Below are 20,803 nucleotides of genomic sequence, written 5' to 3' on the forward strand. Positions count from 1 at the left end.
CATTTCGGCCTGCCCAGCCTCACATCTATTTCAGCCGATTTGCCAAGATGAGCTCCTTTCATTTTATGTAGGATCTGCTTTTGACATCTCCCAACTGAAAAAAGCCCAAACATCCTCACAATATTAAAGACTTATATTGTCTTCTTCTGGAAACGGTGAAAGCAGAGTAATACAATGAACTGTCAAATAAATAAATAAAATAAAAACATTTCCTTTGTGGTTACTTTTGAGATGGCAGACAACTGCATCAAACACCACAAGCCAAGAGACTTATATCCAGAATTCACATTCACCATGGTTTTGAGCTCTATGCAGCCGACGTAAGATTCTGATCTTTACAGGGATGCTGTGAGCTATTCTTCAGCAGCCAGTCTCCCATGCAGAGAGCTTTTTGTGTGGTTCGACTCATTATCAATACAATACTGCCATCAGAAGAATTCAATATATCTGTCTTCAGTTATTCGAACAATGCATCCTAGATACCAAAGGATGACCTGCTGCACATTAGGGTCCACTTTATGTAGATTTATTTACTGATCCCTTATTCCAAGCCAGTCTCCAACCTCCCTTCTCTCAGTGTCCCCTCATCAGATCCAGACACCATCTTTGTCCAGCCAGCCTTTGACAGGCATCAACTGCAGAGGTTGGAGTCCTGTTCTCACACCACAAGGAGTGATGGATAATGCACACTTCAACATTGAAATATTGTCTAAAGCAGACTGGGCAATGCACACTTTTATCAAGATAAGTTGACTTGATCCCCAAATCCTGATAGATCATCCTGAGTGACTTGAGGAAATTGTTCTGTGTATTTCCCAAATTATCTCAATAATTACCTGAGCAACAAGCACATTACACACAGAAAGTTGGATGCCTTCCATAACATTTTCTAGTTCAATTCTTCAATCACCTCCTCCATCTCCACTTGTGACATTAGCACTGCCGATGCAATGGGGAGATAAAACTAAAACAGCATTTTATCACAGATCAACATCCGTATCTCTTGGCAGGAAACAAATGACCACAGGGGCTTTATAATGCCCTCAGGCACAGGAGCTTTTGCAGTAATCTGTGACAAATAAAGGAGGCATGTTATGGAACTAACTCCTAACAGATTATGGTACAAATGAAAGGTTCTATGCATTTTCAGTGGCACTTGCAAAAAGAGAGAAACAGATGCCCAGAGGCAGAAATGTGTACATTTAAAATGCCACTGCATGCCTGCTAATACATATCCCTGCTCCTCATAAAAGTAGCATTTCAGAATTCAGTCTGGATTGTCTGCAACTTCAAATCAATAAAAGGTTGGGGGTTTTTTTTATCAGCCGCAATCAGCACTGAAAAACGCACTTGATTTCTAGCCATACAACAAAGCGGTGTGGACTGAGTAATTATGCATATGAGGGAATTTAGAAAACAAGAAGCATTTTAGCAAGTTTGAACGACGTATGAACAAGCAAAATTGGGACATTGTTGAAAAGTGAAACAGAACGCTACTTTATTGGGTTGGGGAAAGGGGAACGAGAACAATTTGCTATGATCTGGAGCCTAATCACTGTTCCTTTTGAAATGGTTGTGACAAAATTTAATGCTTAGGATTTGTCAGTTCACACATGCTGGCCCTCTCCCTGCCAGGTATGCACCTAGGACAATGTGCTAGCATGAACTTTGAAGCACATGGACACAGCTACAATGACTCCCACAACTGTGGCTGGAACAGAACCTCTGCTTGCTGTATTCATGAACTGCCCAGGTCACTAACCTATCTCCAGGTGCTTGTAAACACAAAGAGAGATACACCCATGGCTGATAGGGTATGTGGTTGCAGAGGCTGCAATCCTAGACACACTTACCTGAGAGTAAGTCCCCTTGAGACTCTTGAGAGTCTCATGGACTGCAAGAAGAACAAACCTATCCATTCTGAAGGAACTCAGCCCTGAGTGCTCCCTGGAAGGACAGATCCTGGAGCTGAGGCTCCAATACTTTGGCCACCTCATGAGAAGAGAAGACTCCCTGGAAAAGACCCTGATGTTGGGAAAGGCACAAGGAGAAGGGGACGACAGAGGACAGGATGGTTGGATAGTGTTCTCAAAGCTACCAGCATGAGTTTGACCAAATGGCGGGAGGCAGTGGAAGACAGAAGTGCCTTGCGTGCTCTGGTCCATGGGGTCACAGAGAGTTGGGCACGACTAAATGACTAAGCAACAACAAGACCCCTTGAACTCAGTGGGGTTTGCTTCTTAGCAGAAAAGGTAAAGGTAAAGGACCCCTGACCATTAAGTCCAGTTGCAGATGACTCTGGGGTTGCGGCGCTCCTCTCGCTTTACTGGCCAAAGGAGCTGATGTTTGTCTACAGACTGTTTTTCCAGGTCATGTGGCCAGCATGACTAAGCCGCTTCTGGTGAAACCAGAGCAGTGCACTGAGGCACCGTTTACCTTCCCGCTGGAGTGGTACCTATTTATCTACTTGCACTTTGACGTGCTTTCGAACTGCTAGGTTGGCAGTAGCTGGGACCGAACAACGGGAGCTCACCCCATCGTAGGGATTTGAACCGCCGACCTTCCAATTGGCAAGCCCAAGGCTCAGTGGTTTACACCACAGCACCACCCGCATCCCCTAGCAGATCTGTTTACTTCTCTCCAAATGCTTCACATTGGCTGCATCATGCCTAGTGTGACCTCAGGGGCCACTGTGCCATGAAACCCAAACTTTCTTTCCTAGACATTGTTGGAGAGGCCATTGGAATGGAATGAGAGGTTAATAATTTGAGGAATTCAGAATTTGAGTACACTTCTCCCATCAGTAGATGTGAAGATGACATCAGTGGGAAGGGCTGCCAACTCTGATAGGATTGCCAGCTACAGCCATTTGTGGACTGAGAGAGCCTGGCATCAGCAATTCATACTATGGTGACCTCATGTTTGGATCGTTGCAATGCTATCTGCAGGAGGCTACTCTTGAAAATGGTTCAGAAGCTGCCAGTAGTACAGACAAGATCAGTTATTAATTGGGGCAGGAAGCTGAGAGAACGCAACACCAGACTGAATTGGCTGCTGGTATGCTACCAGGCTCTGTTCAAGGTGTTGGTAAATGTCTATAAAGGTCTAAATGGCTCAGGGCCCAACTATATCTCCAGGAGTGCCTCCTCCAAAACCAACCATTTTTGATCCTTATGATCCATGGAGTGGTGGGAAGGGCTCTGAGGATTGATGAAGGGACTTGTAGAAGAATCTTTTCTGTAGTGTGGCCTCAACTTCGGGACAATGTCCCCTTGGAGTTGCACCTGTCTCCTTCATTGTTGGCAGGCAGTCATCCATGAAAGACACTTCGGTTTACCAAAGTCTAATAGGGTAATGTTTGTCCTGAACAGCAGTCTACAGGGTTTAACTCACTCTGTGAACATTTTAATTCTGTACTAGATGCAATGTTGTTGTTTATCCTTTGTTGTTCATTGCCCTGGGCTCTGTGGAAGGAATGGCAAGTCATACACAACAACAACAACAACAACAACAACAACAACAACAACAACAATGCAGAGTTTAGAATTCTGTCATTTGGTGGTTATTTTCACGGGCAGCATTGAGATTTTATCATGGCACCACTTGACTTGTTTTCTGGGCTGATGGGAAGCTGAAAAAACATTATTCCTATATGAAAACTGCTGAGCAGCTATATCCACAAAAGAAATGAAGACAGCAGTCAAGCTGCCTGATTCCCTTTCATCTTGAATGCCTGGCTTGGGTTTCGAAGACACATTACATAACATTGTTTTCTATATTTGCAGAAGTACTGAGTGAATTTCAAGACCCCAGGGGATACAGACAAAAATGTGTTGCGCCTTGGGCCCCCTTAATCAGCTCATCTGTTATGTATCCATGGACTAAATGCATTTTTTAGGGCTTTCAAGACTTGGTAGGAGGTCCTGTACAAGATATCATTCTGCCTGAGGCAGAAATAGACCCAGTCCTCCTCAAGTCAAGGTGCATCATACCCAAAGCTGGTTCGAGTTATTTTGGTACCTGGGACAGAAAACCCCCAACTGCCTCTCCTCAGGAGTAAAAATGCAGTAAACAACACATTACAAACTAATATTTGTACACCAAATATAAGATTTGATTCAGAAGAAGAAGAGGAAGAAGAGTTTGATATCCCACTTTATCACTACCCAAAGGAGTCTCAAAGCGGCTAACATTCTCCTTTCCCTTCCTCCCCCACAACAAACACTCTGTGAGGTGAGTGGGGCTGAGAGACTTCAAAGAAGTGTGACTGGCCCAAGGTCACCCAGCAGCTGCATGTGGAGGAGCAGGGAAGTGAACCCAGTTCACCAGATTACGAGTCTTCCGCTCTTAACCACTACACCACACTGGCTCTCAGTTTGATAACTCATAAAGTGGTCCAATTTGGCTTAGGTCCACCAAATCAGCACTTCATTTTGGAAAAAACGGCAGCTCCGTGTCTTCATATACACTATTATTGGGAATTTTCTTAGATGGCTAAAACTCTTTTATGTTTTGACAGAACTGTGTGAGATTCAAAACCCATTCCAAGTGGCTAAAGCTTACAGATAAAATGGATGCAGGGTTTGATATCGCTGTTTATGCAATAAAACACAACCATGTTTAAGGGGTGGTGGTGTTCAATGAAGGAGAGGCCAGGCCAGTGCAAATATAAACAGAGTAGCAAGAGCAAACTGTCTCCTATGGATTGTGGATTTTTGTAGGGATATGACTGAGATGTTTTGTGGGTCCCCTAGGATGTCCTGGCAGCCACACTGATGCCCATGGGCATCATATTGGTGAACACTGCCTTATGTGGGTGAGCTTAGAGACAATACATTTTTGAAATCTGGATTGCTAAGGTTTTGTGAAACATTTCAAGGGTTCTCATATAGATCCTGTTTTGCCTCTGACAATCCCAAAATCTCTGAGGCACCTCACCCAGGCTCAGGATTTGAGATTCATCTGAATCCAATGCAGACCCCTAAGAAGTTCAAACTATAATAGAACATTGTTTAGCAATGTGATACAGTGAAGGACTGGCATTTAATTTTTGATATTATTAAGCATCAATATTCCTGGTATTTGGCACTGTGGAACATGGATTTGTGAAATGGAAACTGTTGGCATTCATGAGATGCACCGTGGCTTTCCCTGCTGAATGTTTCTGAGACATCTAGCAACTAGAAAAATGCTTTCGTTTAGGCTACTTTAGATCCACATTATTCATTCATTCATTTTTTGTTGTTGAGAAGCAGCACTTTTGCTAGCACGGCCGACGTTCTCTATTTCCAATAACTTTGTGTCTAAGATTAGTTGTTTATTATATTGATACTTGCCTTGCTATTTCCCTTTGGAATACACCTGTGGGTTCGGTAGCTGACAATCAATTGAAGCAAGTAAAGAATTTCCTGGTGGGTTCAGCAGAGGTCGGTTTTGCCTATAATTCATTAAGTTTCAAAGATTTTTTCTGAGTAAAACTGCAGGTTTTTTCTTTTAAAAATAAAGTAAAACCACTTTACCCTTCTCTTGATGATCAAGAAATGAAAAATTCCAGTCATGCAGCCTAGCAGTTGTTCTCCTAAAGGTAAATGTGGGGACACAAGGCCATAACTCAAGATGGAAGGGCACTTTTTGCCAAAAGTTGTGCTTTCAAATATATGGACCCAGGTTCAATATCTGACATCTTCCTTCATGGGATCTTAAGGAGAAAAACCTATATATTTGATCCTAGATTGCTGCTGCCAAACTCAGTAGACAGTATAGGTCTGGTGGACCATTCATCTAATTTAGTATATCATAACATCTATCCATCACTCTGAAAAATTATACACCTGGCCCTCAGACACTAGCCTCAATCAAGCTAACACTGAAAGCTTCTTGAAACTTTTAAAATGTGGCTTAGCATGCAAGGGAAAGCAGTGGGAATAAGTGAGCCAGCACAGTAATCATCACCACCCACATGTTGAAGGGTGAACATTTGAAGCAGACAGTCTCCTAAACAGGAAGAAGCAAAGATCACCAGTGTTGAAGCAATGATTCTTCAACATCAACTTTGTTGGACTGGTCAAGTTGTTCAGATGCCCGATTATCGTCTTCCAAAGCAACTACTCTATTCTTTACTTTAAAATGAAAAGTGTAATGCTGGTGGTCAGCAAAAGAGGTTTAAAGACTCTGTCAAGGCAAATCTTAAAAATTGTAGTATAAACACTGACAACTGGGAAACACTGGCTTGCGATTGCTCCAATTGGAGAACAGCCTTTACCAAAGGTGTCATGGGCTTTGAAGATGCTTGAACTCAGGACAAAAGGGAGAAATGTGCTAAGAGGAAGGCACAGTTTGGCAACTCCCACCTGGAAACCTATGTCTCCACTGTGGAAGGACGTGTGGATCCAGAATTGGCCTCCACAGTCACTTACGGACTCACTGTTAAAACTGTATCATTGGAAGACAATCTGACTTAGATACGAATGATTGCCAAAGAAGAAAAAGACTCATGGAGGATTCATTGCCATGTTTCCCAAACTTGGGTCTCTGGCTGTTTTTGGAGTACAACTCCCATCATCCCTAGCTAGCAGGACCAGTGGTCAGGGATGATGGGAACTGTAGTCCAAAAACAGCTGGAGACCCAAGAGTGGGAAACACTGCTCTATCATAAAGGCCAAATGGTCTAAAAAGCACATGAGGCTCCCTGTGTCACACATTCACCCTTCAACTTGGGGAGAACAACTAGGACAGTGTCCGGGGTGGTGGAGCCAACGCGGTCATCCCTGCTGTCCTCTCACGTGTGGCTACTTGAGTTGCCTCAAGAATGCCTGTCAAGGGCTTCATCTGAGTGGAGGATGGTGTCCCTAACCATTCTGATTATTGTGGCTATAATAATAATAATAATTTATTATTTATACCCCACCCATCTGGCTGGGTTTCTCCAGTCATTCTGGGCGGCTCCCAACAGAAAATTAAAAACACAATAAAACACCAGACACGATTTCTCCCCCTCTTTTGGTTTGGCTTAACTTGGAGAGCCTATCAAGATTGTACTCCTTGACACCTCCCAAGTTCTGAAAGTGAGTTGCTAGTCAAATATGAACAAAGACTGTTCTTTATACCTCCTAAGACTATGTATACAAAAAAAGACCCTCATCATATTTTTTCCCCATTTTCTAAAATATTGATTTCCCCCCTCGTGCATTTGTTCGGTGACACTTTTATTACCAGACACCATCTTGCTTAACTATAAAGCTGATGTAGCATACAAGCTGCACCTTGTCATTGAGACATAAACTTTACTTATTCATTTGCATCAAAGTCAGAACACTAGCAACTGTGCGCCTTTCAGCCGGTTATTGCTCTGACAGCAAGGAGAAATGCTAAAGCTGAAAGGCTGCTCTCAGGGACAAATTGCAGCCAACACACGAATGCATACACTGTAGCCCAATGAATCTTCTGATTTAAAAGCTGCTTTGGATCAGAGGCAGTACGTCTCTGTCTACAAGTTGCTGTGGGTTCAAGAGGACCATTGTGCTCCTGTCCTGCATGTGGTCTTCCTGGAGGCATCTGGTTGGTCTCTTTGGGAAACAGGATAATGCACTAGACTAAATAGGCCTTTGGTCTGATCCAGACAGGCCTCTGGTGTTCTTATGAAGAAGGGTTAAGAAGCAGGAAGAAGAGAAAGCAATTCACTTTCAATAGCTCTCACCTCTCTGCTCCAAAAATGTCAGGAGGTCAGTGTTAAAAAACACCAGTGTTGAGAGAAGTCAACTCTTTAGTCAAAGGAAGCAAAACAGTGCCGACCTAGTGATAACAGCAACGTTTCCCAGTAGGTCTTGCCCCATTGAGGCAGTTGCAATGACTGAAGATCCCCACCTTCCCACTGCTCTCTAAGGCTCCTTGCCCAGTTCCTTCCCCAGTAGCCTAAGGCTCTGTCACCTTGCATCTCAGTGCTGCATGTTCTTCATTCCCCTGCATGTTCTGGGAGACCAGGGGAGAGGGGGTCACAGCAGGAAGGTGAGACTCAGACTCCCTGGCTTCTTCAGCAGACTGCCTCATCACTGCCTCTAGGCTCCCCTCCTTCCCAGCCTCTGTTTCTGCCTCTGATTCTAGACTGCTCTCTGCCTCAGCCTCTTCCTGCTCACTAAACCCTGTTGCCTCTTCAGCTTTATTCTCACACAGAGGAATAAAGAAAGCTTGGTATATTGTACAAAACAGGAGAGACAGAATATATATAAATGCTGCTTCAGACAGCAAAATTACAATTTAAGCAGGTAGCAAATTCTAAAATACATACACACCTTGGTTAAAGCGTAAAAGATTATCTGACTATTTTAAAAGGCCAACAGATGTGTGTGAATGCCAGTTTTGCCTCAAACCCACAACAGAAATGGAGAGAGAGGGGAAAGGAAAGTATACCCAGTTCTTTTTTCAAGAAAAATAGGTGCCGGAACTCATCATTAAGTTGTTACAATAAGGCGCAGGACGATTTAGGGCAGCCCTGAACAGATGCTGGTTTGACAATAGCCATGTTCACCGCCTGTGGAGGTGCTAAAAACTATGACAAGCTGTCTCACTAGCTGGTTTGGGGGTGGCCCCTGGTTCTGCTGTAGGTAAAATAAATGCACCCCACCTCCCTCATTTTCTTAGATTCAGACAGATGTGTAGGGCAACTTGGAAGGGACCTTGTATGCAATGGTAGAGGCCTGGCTGGAAAAGTTAAAGGTTACTGCCACCACATGGGAGATGGATTGAAGAAAAGGAAATACAAACTGCCCCCACCTCGTAGCTTGACAAATCATGATTAGGAGCGGCTAGAAGCTAAGTGGAGTCATAGATCTAAAACCAAGTGTAGCATATGCTGGCCAGCTTCCATTTTGACTTGAAATGTTGGTTTTGGGCTTCTCAAAAGTACGTAAAAGCAAGAAACAGGCAGGGGGAGTCCTGGTCTGCAATGGCACCCACCTGAGAGGTGCCAGAACTGAGCTCTGGCTGGAAAAAAACAGAGTATACCTATGTGAGTGACGCGGGTCGTGCTGTGGTGTTAACCACTGAGCTTTGGGCTTGCCAATTGGAAGGTCGTGGTTCGAATCCCCACAACAGAGTGAGCTCCTGTTGCTTGGTCCCTGCTCCTGCCAACCTAGCAGTTCGAAAGCATGCCAGTGCAAGTAGATAAATAGGTACTGCTCTGGAGGGGAGGTAAATGGCGTTTCCATGCACTGCTCTGGTTCGCCAGAAGCAGCTTAGTCATGCTGGCCACATGACCTGGAAGCTGTCTGTGGACAAACGCCAGCTCCCTTGGCCAGTAAAGCGAGATGAGTGCCACAACCCCAGAGTTGTCCGCGACTGGACCTAATGGTCAGGGGTTCCCTTAACTTTACCTTTAGTGGTGTTTTGGTTCTGTGCAACTGCCTCCCCTATTGAAATGATTGCCCTTCAGCTGGTGCACCAACGGTATACAGACAAATATGTCTATATGTCAAATATATCAATTTCTCTCAGTTCATTTATTGAGTCTTAAGTTCAGTTTTCCACATTTCCACATCAGTTTGTGACTTTAAAAAAGCGAGCCCTCGTGAAAACGTATCAGTATTTTAGTGCAAATTTCTCCCAAATTCTGCCTAATGCACACATTTTTGCAAAGTCAAAATGCAAGTACAGTAGATAAGTAGGTACCACTCCAGCAGGAAGGCAAATGGCATTTCCATGTGCTGCTCTGGGTTCACTTAACTGTCAGAGGTCCTTTACCTGTTTTATACCTATGTGAGAACTTATTGTGGGCATAAGGTTCAGGGTTAACACAAGCAATTTTCTCTACAATGCATTTTTATACAATGTTTTTACTAATATATGCATTCTAGATGTGTGCTATCCCTTAATATATTCTCTCTCTCTCCTGTAATCATGCTCTGGTTAGAGAACTGCATCACCTAATCTGGGAAAGTGAAATTTTCAAAGGATTAGCTATGTTTTAGTTCATGCATTGGTTTGGAAAGTATGAATTAGATCGTTTGTATTAAAATGTGAACTGAGGAAATCTATCTCCCAACCCCCTAACCCCCTGGGTCAAATAGGGCAATACTTTGTTGCTGGGGAATCTCAAAGTTTCCTTAACAAAGTCAAATAAGGATTGTAAAAAAAAAGAAGAAAAAAAGATTGAGTTTCTGCAATTTCCATTTCACAAAATAGTAAAAACAAAAAACAGATTCTTAAATTTTAAGCGGGAGCCTCACATCTTAGCAAAATTTTGCACATATTATCTGTGAGAATTAAATGCCCGTTTGCAGATAGTAAACTCAGTCCTTTACAGCAGAATGCAGCAGAAGCAACTGTGGTTGGAATAGTAACATCAAAGGTTTTATTTATAAAGCAAATAACAAAACAACAAGACGACTCTCACATCCATCTTCTTCAGCAGAGCAGAGAGAGAAGGAGGAGACATTTAAATAGTTCCCATACTCATACATCAATTAAGCAATTAAAGACAACCCGCAACGTTATGCAATGTTAGAATTAGACATTACAATACTAACAGTATCATGGGCCACATATAATGCAAAATTTCCCCCTCTTTTTTTAAAAAAACCCTAAAATTATGCCACTGCAAGTGTGTATCTTGATCTCTCCTATCCATATTCCCCTAAATGTTGAACCATCCCTGTATTCTGATTCTAAGCTTTATGAGCCTCTATTGCCATGCCAACACATTCTTTATTTTCCCCCTGGTGTCCAGATAAATAATGTCACACTGTTGGTAACCTTAATTGCAAGCCATATTGGAATTAGCTGCTTTAAGCAATTATGTGATCATTATATGCATTGGACTCCAAAGACTCGAGATATAATGAGCTTGGAAATACAACACAGAACTGCAGAAACTTATGTACCAATTTAAGGCTACATATTCCAATGGACCGGAAGACAGAAATAGAATTTTATGGTTTGACTGAATGCTAAAATCCACTTTCACACATCCCTAGGTTGCCATTGAGTGCTGGAACTGAGGAATTTGGAGGGGAGCTACAAGAGTTTGAATAAGGCTCACGAAAGCTGCGTATGTATGTGTTATACATCCCGGATGATTTCCCCTTCACAGTTCATGCCATATGGTAGCTGTGAACGATAATTCAGCTCTCGCATAAGTGTATGCAGTTTTAATTATATAATAATAATGCCATGGGCTCCCCGATCAAAGCCTGCTTCCATCCATGTTGCAAGCTGAGCGTGCATCTGCCCCATGGTTTTATTAATCATATGCTGGACTTCCCTTTTAATAAACTCCTGGGGCAACTAAGAGTCAAGAAAACAATAACGTCACAGACAATAAAATCAACAGAAGAAGAGCAGAACATTTTGGTAGCAAAAAATCAATTCAGCCAGCTTGGTAAAGCCTGAGAAAATATTCTGTTGAAAAGATGTGAGAGTAGGTGGCTGGCGAGCCTCACTGGAGAGGGCATTTAAAAGGTGAGACACTGCAACTAAAAAGACGTTGTTGTTGTTGTTGTTGTTGTTGTTGTTGTTGTTGTTGTTGTTGTTGTTGTTGTTGTTTTCTATCCTGCCATTCTTTCAGAAAGGAGCCCAGGATAGTAAACATATCTACAACAAACCATTTTCTAAAAAAAACCCGCAGCATTTTAAATAGTCTTAAAACAGTCATGGTCACATCATTTAAGCCCAAGGGGCTCCAATAACATCATCAGGAGCAAGAGAGGACCTAGATATCTTTGGGAGCTTTTCCATAAACTTTTCAGAGTCTGCACCCTTTGCACAACGTTCAAAATGGGATTGGTTAAAAACTGACCTCCCACCTGCTCCCAAAGGTGGATGAATCCAAATCTGTCTTGGATTCAAACAATTACTTTTCCGTGCAGGTTTCTGGCTTTCACTGCCTTCCTTGCCAACCTCTAGACCATGGGTAGGCAAACTAAGGCCTGGGGCCCATGTTCAGCCCAATCGCCTTCTATATCCAGCCCATGGATGGTCTGGGAATCAGCATGTTTTTACACGAGTAGAATGTGTGCTTTTATTTAAAATGCATCTCTGGGTTATTTGTGGGGGATAGGAATTCATTCATTTTTTCCCCTTCAAAATATAGTTCGGTCAGACCCCACAAGGTCTGAGGGACGGTGATTGGCCCCTGCTGAAAAAGGTTGCTGACTCCTGCTCTAGACATTTAATACAACCCAGTGCGCCCAAACCTTTTCTCTCACTCATAAACAAACACACACACACACATAGGAGGGGGGGCACAAAAAGATATCACAAGTTCTGCAACAAAAAGAGGCAGCTTAAATAAGACAATGAAAGGAAGCAAATGTATACAATTTTTCTTGTCTGAACAATTCCAGTCTCAAAATTTGGGCTTTCTTTTAATAAAAGTTGGCCTGTTTTGGCTCGTAGGCACCTATTTTGCCCAACATTGTTCAAGACGGTAGCATCAAGATGCAGTCCCCCACAGCGTTAATCAGCAGCTGCATTACCAAAGGATTCAGCAATAATATTCCCCTTCTTTGCTTATCACCAAATTAGAATTATTCTGGCCACCTAATGTGTTTACAGAAGCAAGGGGAGAATAGCAGCTCCGCTTAGAAATGCAATTGCTTTTTCTCATGAAAAGCTGCAGAATAATTACAAGCTAAATACCGAGGACATTTTAAAAAGAGGGTGGCAGGGCATGTTAGGGGTGTAATGTACTATATAATGCAACAAACTATATGGCTAAAAGATCAATTTTCTCTGAAACTGTAGCTATAAATAAATGCTGTGAAAACAAACATTAGAATCAAATAAGAGAGCTGTCGAGAGTTTGTAATGTAAACTTTGTTTTGATAGGCCCTCTGGCTTCAGACCTAAATCAGCAATTCACTGAACATAAAACAGGTGACATCCCCCCTCCCCTGAAAGCTCTGAGTGCCAGAAATTCCATATTAAGCAAAATTAAACAAAATCTTCATGTTTGTCTATGTTATCCAATTCTTTGTACACCTCAAATTAGGTCCTCCCTTAAAGAGGGCACGTATTGCGGTGAGATCCGGCAAACCGACACCCTGTGTTGTGGGTGGGTACGATTGGTCAGCCACAACACCTGATTGGTAGGTCCCTCAAAGCTGGGTGCAATCTAGCCAATGGGACGCAGTCCAAATGGTTCGAGGGACCTATTTATGCCAATACACGTGACCCAGAGCTTCCTCTTTTGGCACGTGCATTCGGAACACCCGCCCACCTCTCCCTACTTTTAGGGCTCTGCGCTTGACCTTGCTATGCCATCGTCTGTCATCTGTCGTTGGGACAGGGGCACGGCAGGAATTTTCCCCACTTGGCTGATTGGCTGTTGCCATTTGGGTTTTGCCTGCCATGTAGCAAATCGTCACAACTTGTAAGGTTGCGGATAGGCTCTGGTTCAGGTGATAGGGATGGGAGAATGCTCTCGCCATCCCTATGTGAAGGGTATTCCGTTAAAGGAATCCAGGGACTCAGTGGTTTGGTCAACCCCTGAGAGTGGGTTGTGCCCATGCCTGAGTCCAGGGGGACATTTGGGTGGCAGAGTTAGCCCATTCCTGGCTTTTCGCTTATCCAGGTGTTCACCCTTGGCTGACCTATGCTGGAACCCTGGGTCAGCGCTACCTGCAATGATGCAGGGAGCTAGTCGAACCAGAGCCTATGCAACCAGTCACTTTCTGTAATCAATAAAGTTGTGGCCTAAATTCTGCCAAAAACCAAACCAAAAATTTGAGTCATGTGTGAATTTATTTGGGGGGGGGGAGGTTTCAGGGTCTGAACACGCAACTAGGGCTAAACCCGAAGCAATCACAGAGTTCTGCTTTCTCTTTCACATACAGGAAACATCAGCTGCTGTTTTTAATTAACTCGTAATTCCCCAACAAACTATACAGCGAGCTCAAACCAGCATGTCTGATCCACATGAATACTGTCCAGTTCCTTTTTAGTGCTTAGATGGCCACTTGTCCTACTTTGCAGAGGACAATCCTCTTTTTGCAGGAGTTCTCTGTTTGAAGATGAAGAAGCATAAGAAGAGAGAGCAGGAAGGACCTTGAACCTGTCCATCTATGGTTAGCATAAAAAAACTACATTGGCTCCCAGTATGTTTCCAAGCACAATTCAAAGTGTTAGTGCTAACCTTGAAAGCCCTGAACGGCCTCGACCCAGTATACCTGAAGGAATGTCTCCACCCCCATCGTTCAGCCCTGAAGTTCAGCTCTGAGGGTCTTCTGGTGGTTCCTTCACTGTGAAAAGTGAAATTACAGGAACCAGGCAGAGGGCCTTTTCAGTAGTTGCACCCATCCTGTGGAATGCCCTCCAGTCAGATGTCAAGGAGATAAATAACTATACAGCCTTTTGAAGACACAGAGAAGTTTTTAACGGATGATGTTTGATTGCATTTTTACTATTTTTGTTGGGAGCTGCTCAGAGCGGCTGGGACAACCCAATCAGATGCATAGCATATAAATAATGTATTATTATTATTATTATTATTAGGGACGCGGGTGGAGCTGTGGGTAAAACCTCAGCGCCTAGGACTTGCCGATCGCATGGTCGGCAGTTCAAATCCCTGCGGCGGGGTGAGCTCCTGTCATTCGGTCCCAGCTCTTGCCCACCTAGCAGTTCGAAAGCACCCTTAAGTGCAAGTAGATAAAGCCGGCCTCTAGAGTGAGATGAGCGCACAACCCTAGAGTCTGTCAAGACTGGCCCGTACGGGCAGGGGTCCTTTTACCTTTACTTTACATTATTATTATTATTATTATTATTATTATTATTATTATTATTATTACTATTATTATTATTATGCATCTGAACAGCCAACAGAGCAGGTGCACAGGTCACCTTCCACACTATGGCATTTCTCCTTAAAACTTAGTCCTGATTTCTACATCTGCATCTAGGCACAAAAGTTAACATATGCAAAGTTATGCAAATCTGTGCCTTCTTTTGCTCCTTTTTGCACGCCACCACTGTCTCCAGGATTGGAGCCCGACCGAACTCAAAACTGGCTCTCCAATTCAGTTTTGAAGACTCCTTCACTAGCACCTACAACTTTCCACAGACCCAAGAAGCTGAAAACTGTTGCATCTGCCCATTTGTCCATTTCTGCTATCTTGAACTGGCAGATATTTAGGGATTTATGCATCGTGGTGAAAGCCCAATCCATTCTAAATTGGTCTTGCCCTTTCAAAGGAAGCCAGCAAAGCTTTTGCACAGAACCTCATCCCACAGCAGCAGTTTCTAAAGTTAGCTATGCTTTGTATGAAACAGTGTTTCTTTCTTGTCTATTCTCAACCTTCTGCCTATCAATTTTAATGAGTGGCCTGAAATACTAATATAATGAGACACAGAGAGAGATAGAGAGAAATCTCTTTCTCCTCCGTAAGCTCTTCATACTATCGATAAATTTATAAACTGCTATAGTGTACTCCTTAATCATCTTCCCCTCCAAACTAAAAAAAAAATTGCAAACACTTTATTACCCTTCCCTTGTAGTTAAGATGCTCAAAGTGGATAGTATCATTATACAGCTGAGTCACCAGGTGGCGCTAAAGTTAGCTGTACTTTTGTAGAGTCAGGAGTTCCCTGGGCTATTATGGTCTTGTTTAAGAGAGACAACAATGGCCTCATCCAGCTTGCTGATGGGTGGGTCTCCTAAGAGCTTCCCATGGCATGCACCATCCCTCATTATTTCAGTTGCTCTTTTCTGTCTTTCCCAGGAAACAATCCTGAGGTGAGGAAACCAGAATTGAATCCCAAAATGTGACTGCATCGTATTTCATATATCTGAAACATTTATATTCAGCCATTCCACCTTAAAGGGTGTGTGTGCGCAACATGTCCAGCCACAGTCTCAAGTTATAACATGCTCAAATAAATCACATTTAACAGAGCTAAATAAATAAATAAAGAAACCCTGCAAACTGACAGTCCGGCATAAAAGCAATAGAACAAGAGAAATAGCACTAAAAGAATATGGCCAGTTTTATTTCCTAATAATTCCCAACATTTACTTTGCCTTTTTCACTGCCACTGCACACCAAGTTGACGTTTTCATTGAGCTATCCATTCCCCCCCCCCCCCCGATTTCTGCCCTTCCTGGTTAGTCACAGCAATATCAAATCTCATATGGGTATATGCATGATATTAGAGCACTGTTGTTGTTTTTTTAAATTGCTCTGGTGTGAACTTCACTGTGCCTTTACATACAAATTACCAGCAGACGTATGAAACCCTGTAGCAATACCTTTCCAGTTGGCCCTTGGCATGGAACAAGTGGTATTACCAGGAAATTATCACTTGGCAGTGCCAGCCAAGACACTTTGTTGCCTGAAGTGGGGTGTGGCTGGCACTGCCTCCCTGCTATAGCAAACAAATATTGCTTCACTATTTCTGCCTTTATATATTCTTCCACTCACCATGGTGTCACCAGAAGCAGGACACTTCACTCTGCAACAAGGTGTCAGTAGTCTTCTACTGCTGACTGAACAACCTGAATTTAGCTTCGAGGGACCTCCTAACTATATTTTCCAGTGTTGATGCTGCTGTGCAGTATTTGCCACCTGAGGCAGCTGCCTCACATTTCCTAATAATAGGGCAGGGCTGGCTTAGGTTTAAATCCCTGCTCAGGAACTATAGCATGGCCTAACTTACTTCACAGGGTTGCTCTAAAGATAAAAGGGAAAGAAACCATGTGTGCGTGTGCAGCCTTGAACAGCTTGGGAGAAAAATGGGGTATTAAGAACAGGAAAATAGTAATAACTTATTCTGTGTTATCCCCTTTTTATGAAATGGATTTTCCACTGCGTGTTAAACTCTCCCAGCAAAAAAGCTCTGATGCTCTCAGTTTACCATGCTCTACCACAATGTCTCTCTTCCTGTACACTAGGGCTCCCCAAACTTGGAAACTCGCTGGCTGCTCTGGACTACAATTCCCATCATCCCTGACCACTGGTCTTGCTAGCTAGGGATGATGGGAATTGTAGTCCAACAACAGCTGAAGACCTAAGTTTGGGAAACCCTGCTCTACACAGATAACCTTAGCTCCTGCACAGTGTGCTTATTCTGCCCCCTGCTGCAGCCAATAATTGAGCCTAGGGGGTGAAACACTCTCTTAATCCTAGGGCTAGTTAGTCAGATCAGATGACTCAGCTGTTACAGCTAAACCTGGAATACGACCCACTGTCTGGCTTAACGTAATCAGCCATTTAAATTTAGAACTGAGCTAAAGGCTCGGATAAAAATTGGCTGTCTATGAATTGTTTTAAAATTTAGGTAATCTAAGTCTCTGGAACTCAAAAACAAATGGCTAAAAGCTCAAGATTGTGTAACTTCCGTAATTTAGCTTAAAAATGAAAGGAGACAGGTAGATTTTAAGAGATACCTGTCCACACACCCTCTACGTTTAGTTTCATGGTGTGGCTTTGCATCAAGGTTACAAACTCTCATTTTGATAAGGTCTTTCAAGCCCTGCTTCCAACAGCCATTCAGGACCCACCTGGATACCCATTAGTACCTGGAGCAAAGAAATCTCCTCCTCTGTGCTTCTGGATATTCTCAAGTCCCCTTCCACCTGTCATTTTACACTAACTCTCTTATTTGTGCACTTTCTTGCAAGTTAATTATACTTTTTTGGACACCGTTCAAGTCTTTTTAACTTGCTGATGTGTCCGCCCCCATCCCCCAAAAACGATTTAAGTATTATTATTACTACCACCATTAACTAAAAACCAGCAATTTAATTTGGGCCTGCAAATACACTGGCAGCTTATGTAGCTGGTACATAAGTTGTGCCAATTGCTCCAATAACTTGGAACCCACAAGAAACCAGGCAGCTGCAGTTTTCACAAGCCAAAGCTTCCAAGGTATCTTCAAAGACAGTCCCACATAGAGTGCATTACAGTAGCCAAGCATGAATGTAATAGTGTCAAGAACAATTGCGGCTAAGTCCACTTTCTCTAGATGGGGGTACAGCTAGGGAAGCCCTGATAGCACGGACTGCAGTAGAACCCTCAAGCTAGACATTTGGGGGCCATGAAACTCCATCCAAGATCCATTCCACACCTCCATGCAGATCAGCTTCCTGACTCTACCATACCTCCGTCTTAATTTAAGATACCTACCAGATGTCCTCCCAATATATCTGATTTAAATAGATTCTTTCTGAATCAAACACCTGTCATCACCAAGGGTAGATTGTTCTCTGTTTAAGTAGGCAATCATCTTAGATTGCATAATCCAGTGATATACATTCACACGTAAAGCAGCCTTGAAAAACCAATCACAAATATAATAATTGAATCAATTGAGCCGGCATACTGCAGCAATCATACCATGACAGCTATACTGTGTCAGTTTACACACTGAAGCTATCTCATCTATCTAATGCATGTACGTAGTGAAAACCATATGGCACCTTCTGATGCCAATATTTCTCCCAGTTTTCATCTAACCTAAATGCCCCTACCTCCAGTATGATTTTTACTTTCACCACCAAGAGCTTTCAGGTTTTAGGCTTTAAGGGACTGAGAGCTTTCAAGCCATCTGCCCTGAAAAGACAGGTGTTCCCCTTCCATTTAGTTCATATTATTGTATATTACTGTTCATCATTATTAAATGTATGATCACCACTTGGTCACCATTGGAATAGCAGGGGGAATTTGCATTCTAAAACAAGATACCTCATATAACTCACAAACCTTGAGAGGCAGCATAATACACAATTTCAATGCAAAGGTATAAAAGGCAGCGTGGCTTTTCAAAGAATGAACTGAATTCCATGTGCTGCGAAAAAAAGAATCTACACTCAAAGAATTGCACAACCGACATTTAATATTTCTCCTTCAACCCCTCTTTCAGAAGCTTTCTTTTATGACCTCAACACCATTCCTCCATTCACAAGAGCCTCCTTACCCTTTTGAGAAGACAGTGTGAGTTCCACCAAGAAATGTTGCTTGTTTCCAATCTTTGAAAGAGTTATGACTTCCTTTCTCCCACCGGCCGCCTTTTAGCAAGCACCATGAATGGCATGTGTTCCTTCGGCAGTCGAGACAGATATGTAAGGGGAAGGGCACCACAGGAAAGTCGCAAAGGCATGTCTTGATAGAATAGTGGAGGCCTGTGCCAGCGGCAATATCAGGCCGTGCCAGATTCCAGGCGCTGTGTTGATCTAGCACCTGTTATGGTTTGTACACATTTGACAATCAGCTGTTCGGCTAATATTAACCAATGAAATGTCTGTTTAAAAAAATGGGGAAGTCAGTGCCTCTGCACAGAGAAGCAGATTTGTATAGATGCACAAAGATAAGCACTATAAAAAAAAAGAGTTTACATCCATATTGTTTCAACTTAAACTACAGATGGTCATTTAAAATGGGCAACATTAGTAATGGGTGAACTCTGCTAGCTCAAATTGGAATCAAAAAATTAAGCTGTCTTCTGAGAGCACTCTCCCAGTTCAAGCATACTTCCTAGTTCAACTGCTGCATTTCTCCCCTGCCTCCATCACTCCACAACCTCTGCACACTAATCACAACTCTCCCAGAGGCATGCAAAGGCTTTTGAAAAGGATCTCTAGGAAACAACATTAACAACTTATTTCATTTGCAAATTGTTTCCCTTGGTATATTATGGAGTGATTTAAAATATAATAAAAACATATACGTATAAAAATATTGCATGTATACAAACAATTCTTTAAAATAACCAGATTACACACACACACACACACACACACACACACACACAAACACACACAACTTACTATAACAACAGCAACTTACTTTAAATCCAGTACATGCATCAGTTGAGATTAAAGCTCTCCATTTAGAAGGTTGTCTTTAGCAAGAACCAAACTCCAGTGGGCAGGTGTCACCACACTAAAGGCCTGACTCTGATATGAAGTACGGATTCTGCCCCCCAAAAGTAATGGTCAAATCAGTATGGTACACAGGCAAAATAGGGTTCAAATAGATGTTATACATGGCTCAGCAACCTATACAATGTTGATCCAACAAGTGACATGTCCCATTGAGTCCCTTTATATGTATATGGGACAGGCACAACTTCAGTTTCGAAAGCAAATGGGAACTCCTTCTGGTGGGCTGAACCTGAGCTATGTGTTTGTGGCTCCCTGACCTATGTGATAACAACAGTGGTTCCAAACCAGACTGAGAGGACAGACTATGGGCAGGCATTGGCAGCTCTGGAGGGGGTGTCAGGATTGAAAGAAAGGCTGGAATGGGAACCAAGGGTGAAGTGGATGATGCTACAAGGGTCTATGCTGCCTGGACTCTTGCTGGTATTTGGTTTCTCATCTGTATCTCCTCCCAGGGTGGCTTCTCTGTTTCTCAACGACATGGCACAGCCCCACTTGCAAGACCTCTTCCAGGAGTCACCAGGCAACTCCTCCTATGTCCACCACTGCACCCTGTGCTGGTCTGACCAGACCCTTCAGGATGTCTCCTCATGATCTTGCTGATAAAATGGTATCTGCAGGATGGCCTCTCCTGCAGAACAGAGCAATCTGTTGGGTATGTAAGGGCAGAGTAGTCTCTGAATTACTTACACACAGCATACCTCAAGGCAGTTCCTAAACCCTGGGAGCAAGGGCACATTGTTGATCTCTTCCCAAATTCCAGTTCCTTCTCCTTCCTCCAATATTTGGTTCCCACTGATTCTCTACTTACCCACAAATAGGGATGTAGGAAGGCAGCATTTTCAGTTCTGACATATAGTTGTCACAAACAGCTCTGTTTCTGTTCTGCTGCCTTTCAGTTTCTGCCAAATACTACGTCTCACTGTCCGCAATTTAACT

General features: G+C 43.0%; 1 protein-coding gene across 1 annotated transcript in view; it reads right to left on the minus strand.

Annotated features, from left to right (window-relative positions):
• ARPP21 (cAMP regulated phosphoprotein 21) overlaps positions 1–19,036 on the minus strand; it is a 237,674-nt gene extending 218,638 nt beyond the window's left edge. The window contains exon 1 of the mRNA XM_081931048.1: positions 18,901–19,036. The gene's annotated coding sequence lies outside the window, so the exon portion shown is untranslated. The remainder of the gene's footprint in view (positions 1–18,900) is intronic.
• Positions 19,037–20,803: the final 1,767 nt, after the last annotated feature.

The sequence above is a fragment of the Podarcis melisellensis genome (assembly GCF_964234715.1).
Source record: "Podarcis melisellensis genome assembly, chromosome: 12".
In the NCBI taxonomy this organism is placed as follows: Eukaryota; Metazoa; Chordata; class Lepidosauria; order Squamata; family Lacertidae; genus Podarcis; species Podarcis melisellensis.